Below are 5,571 nucleotides of genomic sequence, written 5' to 3' on the forward strand. Positions count from 1 at the left end.
TTTGATGATGAAACCACTTGATATGTGTTTATGTTTTAATCTACGTTTTGAGTAATGCAGGATGCTCCGATCAGGATGAGACAATTAAAGCAGGAAAAATTATGTTGTGCCAGAGGAACATGTCAGAAGATTGGACGTCGGGTCGGTGGATCGGTTGACGTATCGATAGAAGGCTTCGGGTCGTGGACTCGGGCATCGGGCCAAGAAAAGTGGGTATTGTGCCATGGATATCAGAGTTGCGGAGTCAACTAGCCAATTGAGCAATAGGCCGCAGGAGAGGACGATGCGCCGAAGAATCGGACGAAGCGTCGAGAGACCATGACATGCCGGACAACTTGGTTAATTGCTTAGGATTAATTGTCTCGATCAAAGTTTTGTTTTACATTTGCAGGATTAACTACGATGAAAATAAGATATGCAACAGGAGTTGCGCCGAAGTCAAGACTATGATCACGTTGGGAGTTCAAGAGTTTGACGGAAGTCTAGACGGTCGTCGGAGGTTCTGCGGGAACAAATCCGAGAAGTCCAGGAGCTTGCCAAAGAAGCTCATCGGAACTCACCAAGTGGATCGTCGCAAAACCAGGAGTTTGCCGGAAGTCCGTCGGAGCATCGTCGAAGGTTCATTGGATGTTCGCCGGAAGCTCGCCGGAAGAAGCGATTGATGCACCGGAAGCAAGCTGTAGTAAATGTCTTAAGAAATTCGTAGTTAGCACGCTGATTAAGTTAGATATGGGAGGTGATCCCATTAACTTAATTTTGGGGCAATTGGGCCCTTGATAGACCCAAATTGGGCCGAATGGATCAGCCCATTCGGACCCAGATTTCTTGGCCAGAGGTGGCACCGCTTGGGTCGGCGGTGGCACCGCCCAGGGCTCAGTCTCTGAGGTCTAGTTGGGCGGTGCAATCGCCTTTGATAGAGGTGCAACCGCTTGAGCTCGGTCTCCGAGCTCTGGCTGGGCGGTGCAACCGCCCCAGTCAAGCGGTGGCACCACTTGAGCTTGGTCTCTGAGCTCTGGCAGGAGGTGCAACCGCCCCTGATAGGAGGTGGCACCGCCCATAGCCTCAGTCTTCGAGCTCTACCAGGCGGTGCAACCGCCCCAGTCAGGCGATGCAACCGCCAGACCCCGGAATTCTGGGAATTGACAATTTTGAGCTCGGAATTCAAACTGGGTTAGGGCCTATAAATACCCCACCCTTTCAGCAATGACAGAGTAACCAAAAACCATCGAAATCCTGATCTTACTCTATGATTTTTAGAGCTCCAAAGTGTTGTATGAGTTAGAAGTTCTCCTCCCTCTTTTCTTCCAAGTTCTGATCTTTCAAGAGAGGAGAGAAAATTCTGTAAGGGTTATCTCCTAAGCCCGTTAAAAGGAGTGAAACTGTAAAAGGGTGGTTGGCCTTCGCCTATTGAAGGAAGGCCTCTAGTAGACGTTAGTGACCTCGTCGGTGGAGGAAGCCAGAAGTGGATGTAAGTCAAGATTGACCGAACCACTCTAAAATCACGGTGCTCTCTGGTTTGCATTTACTTTCAGCATATTATCTTTACTGCAAACCTCCTCAATAGCTTAATGCCTTCTGCGCTTTTACGATCATGTTTCAAAGTTCAGTATTTTCCGAATCGGTGTTTAGACGTAAATCAGTTTTATCGTACGAACATCATATTTCAGTTTACGCTTACATTCTGATTTCCATCATAACTGCAAACTGCCTTTATGGATTCGCTTTAACTGCATCTTGCTTGATCACAAGTTAAAGTGATTTACGAATCGGCTTTTCTATCGAAATCGCTCTTATCGAACGAACGTAGTTTTAATCGTTGAAAGTTTTCCGCTGCACTAATTCACCCCCCACCCCCCCCCCCCCCCTCTTAGTTCTCTTGATCCTAACAATTGGTATCAGAGCCCGGTATTTCTCATTTCGGATTTATACCCGAGAGAAATGACTCTTCATGGCTTTCAAGAGGGCTTTTCGGTTTTTCTTCCACCATTGTTTAACGGATTGGACTACACTTATTGGAAAACTCGAATGAGAGTTTTCTTGATTTCTATGAATTTGGATTTATGGAATGTTGTTGAAAATAGTTTTCAACTTCCCTCTAAACCGATGAACGAATGGTCGGATTTGGAGAAGAAGTATTTTTCTTTAAACATAAAGGCTATGAATGCCTTATTTTGCGCTTTGGACAAAAATGAGTTCAATCGGAGTTCTATGTGCGAAACGGCTTTTGATATTTGGCGAACACTTGAAATCACGCACGAGGGAACTAGTTGAGTCAAAGACTCGAAAGTTAACATTTTATTGCATGATTTTGAGCTTTTTCGAATACAACCAAGTGAGACTATAGGCGACATGTATACCCGTTTCACGGATATCGTCAATAATCTAAGAGTTCTTGGTAAATCTTTTTCAAATTTTGATCTCGTAAACAAGATCTTAAGATCCCTTCCAAAAAGGTGGGATCCTAAAATAACTGCAATACAAGAAACAAAAGATTTAACTATTTTTTCACTTGAAGAACTAATTGATTCATTGATGACATATGAAATGGTGCACAATGCACATGATGAACAAAATCACCTTCCAAAGAACAGGAAGGATTTGGAACTCCGGACAAATAAATACCACTTGAGCGATGACTCAAGTGATGAGGACAATGATGAACTTGAACTTCGAATGCTAAATCTTAATAAGTTTATTACACAAAAATTTAAAATAAACAATGAACTTGAACAGAGGAAGAGGCCAAAGAAGAGGAAGGCAACCAATGATGAATCAAGAACTTCTAAAGGTGAAACGGCGAATTGGGCTTTGATAGGCTTCGACTACAAGGTAAGTAACTCAACTTTCTTGAATTATTTTGAAATTACTTGAAGTCCTTCATGAGTGCTTAATTTAGATAGTAGGAATAGGAAATAAATAAATTGTTTTTCAAAAATTATATCATGTTTTTCTTTTTAGCATCTTTGAAAAATTAAAAATTTGATCATGAAAAGTATATTGCTAAGGTTTCATGCATGTTATGTTTTGAAGTGTTGAATGATGTATGCAACATTAGGGATGATAATTATACGATATGTGATAGTGCTTAGGATTAATCCATGCATGTGTATCTTGATGATTTTACACTATTACATGCCTTAATAACATGTTGGAAATTATGTGTTTTGAATACAAAAATTTCCATGATCATGAGTATGTTTTATCTTCATGATTGAATTTAAAAATCTATAGCAAAACCATGTCCGAATACATGAAAGTGTTAAATTTCATTTTCAGATTTTCTTGATCCTAACAATTCATTTTTGTGATTTATTGATCTTAATGGTTTTATGATGAAATTCATTTTTTCTATCGTAAACGTTGATGTATGTTTTTATTTAACATAAGTGAAAAAGCATGCTAACATGAAATCAATCACTTAAAATGAAATACTTAAAAAGGGAAAAATATATTATCAATGAAATCATGAATCTACTTATGTTATGAATTTTGTGAACCATAAAAATAATTTTGGTGATTTGAATTTGAGATGAGTTTTATCAAAATCATGATCTTGATTTCTTGGAATAACATGAAATTTCCCTTGATGATCATCTCGATTATTTAAAATAAGATTTGTCGAAATGATTCATGGAATTTTCGATTCATAACTTGATCCTTCATTTGTTATGAAATGGTTGAAATCGTTGTACCTTTGAATTATTCCCTTCTCCTTTCAATTTTTGAATTTATACATGTTATATGTCAAACATTTGAAACCATGTTTTGGTATCATGCATATCTAAGAAATGTTGATTTGACAAATTGAATGAGCTGAAAAAGAATGATGATTTCTCTCTTGAATATAACTTGTGATATTTTTTATATAAATCATCATTTTGATTTCTCAACATTCAATACATGAGATTTTATTATGAATCAAAATTTCTCATTAATCGATCTCCTACGATTCTACTTGATATTTTCATAAGAGGAGATTTTCTAAATGAATCATGATTTTTCCTTGTGAGTTCTTGGATTTGTCACTTGATTTTCTTTTAAAACAAGATCTCTTCTTTGTACTCCTATGATTTTTCTTGATATGTTATTTAAAGAAGATATTTACTATATGAATCATGTCTTTTGGTATTCAAATGATTTTATCCTTCATGACATGATTTCTTTGTATTTATGGCTTGCATGGCTTGAAATGTTTTGGAATGATGCATGTAACACTATGATTTTTCCCTTAGATAAAAAGGCATGCAACACTTTGATTTTTTTTTAAAATAATATGAAAATCAATAATTATCATTTTCTGATAGAATGATGATTTGGAATCATGCATATAATGATGATGTTATATTTTATATACATGATGATTTGGCATTATGCATGTAATACTTATGCCTTTTATTATGATGTATGTGATGTATTGCATATGATGTGAATCATGATTAAAATTGCCTTAATTTGAATTCAAGGTTTATCTTAATTATGGAATTTTGAAATAAGAATGATTACTCACCTTTGTCATGATTTAGAAATTGACATAAATGGTCTTCCCTTCTTTTTGACAATGACAAAGGGGGAGATAGCTAGCTTGCACAATTCAAGAAGAAAGCAAAAATTGCACTTCTCAAAAGAGAAGAAATTACTTTCTTGAACATCTCTAAATTACTAGCTTGCATGTTCTAAAATGTTATAATATTGCTAGCTTGCATGATGTAGAACTTACTATCTTGAACATTATCAAAAGTGCTATCTTGTATGCTGTAAAACTTGCATATCTAAAACTTGATAGCTTGAATGTTCTAAGCATGATGTAACACTTGCTAAATTTTCTAGCTTCAAAACTGCATGATGATAAAACTTGATATTCTGTTTTTCATTCAATGAGTTGAACTTATATCACAAACACAAGAATAGTTGTACTTCTCCTTTTTGTTGATGACAAAGGAGGAGAAGTATGTTGATGACTTGACATATTATGCATAAGTTTATGATGACATGTTGCTTGGATTTTTGAATCCAAGAGTTTCTATCAATATGGCATATTGATAGGGGGAGTTTGTTTAAACTCCGGGAGTTAAGGTTAACTCCGTCATCAAGTGGTTGTCATCATCAGAAAGGGGGAGATTGTTGAATCTCCTATTTTGATGATGAAACCACTTGATATGTATTTATGTTTTAATCTGCATTTTGAGTAACGCAGGATGCTCCGATTCGGATGAGACAATTAAAGCAGGAAAAATTATGTTGTGCCGGAGGAACATGTCAGAAGATTGGACGTCGGGCCGGTGGATCGGTCGACGTATCGACAGAAGGCTGCGGGTCGTGGACTCGGGCATCGGGCCAAGAAGAGCGGGTATTGTGCCAAGGATATCGGAGTTGTAGAGTCAACTGGCCGATTCGGCAATAGGCCGCAGGAGAGGATGATGCGCCGAAGAATCGGACGAAGCGTCGAGAGACCAATGACATGCCGGACAACTTGGTTAATTGCTTAGGATTAATTGTCTCGATCGAAGTTTTGTTTTACATGTGCAGGATTAACTACGATGAAAGTAAGATATGCAACAGGAGTTACGCCGG

This window comes from Musa acuminata, chromosome BXJ1-3 (assembly GCF_036884655.1).
Source record: "Musa acuminata AAA Group cultivar baxijiao chromosome BXJ1-3, Cavendish_Baxijiao_AAA, whole genome shotgun sequence".
Classification (NCBI taxonomy): domain Eukaryota; kingdom Viridiplantae; phylum Streptophyta; class Magnoliopsida; order Zingiberales; family Musaceae; genus Musa; species Musa acuminata.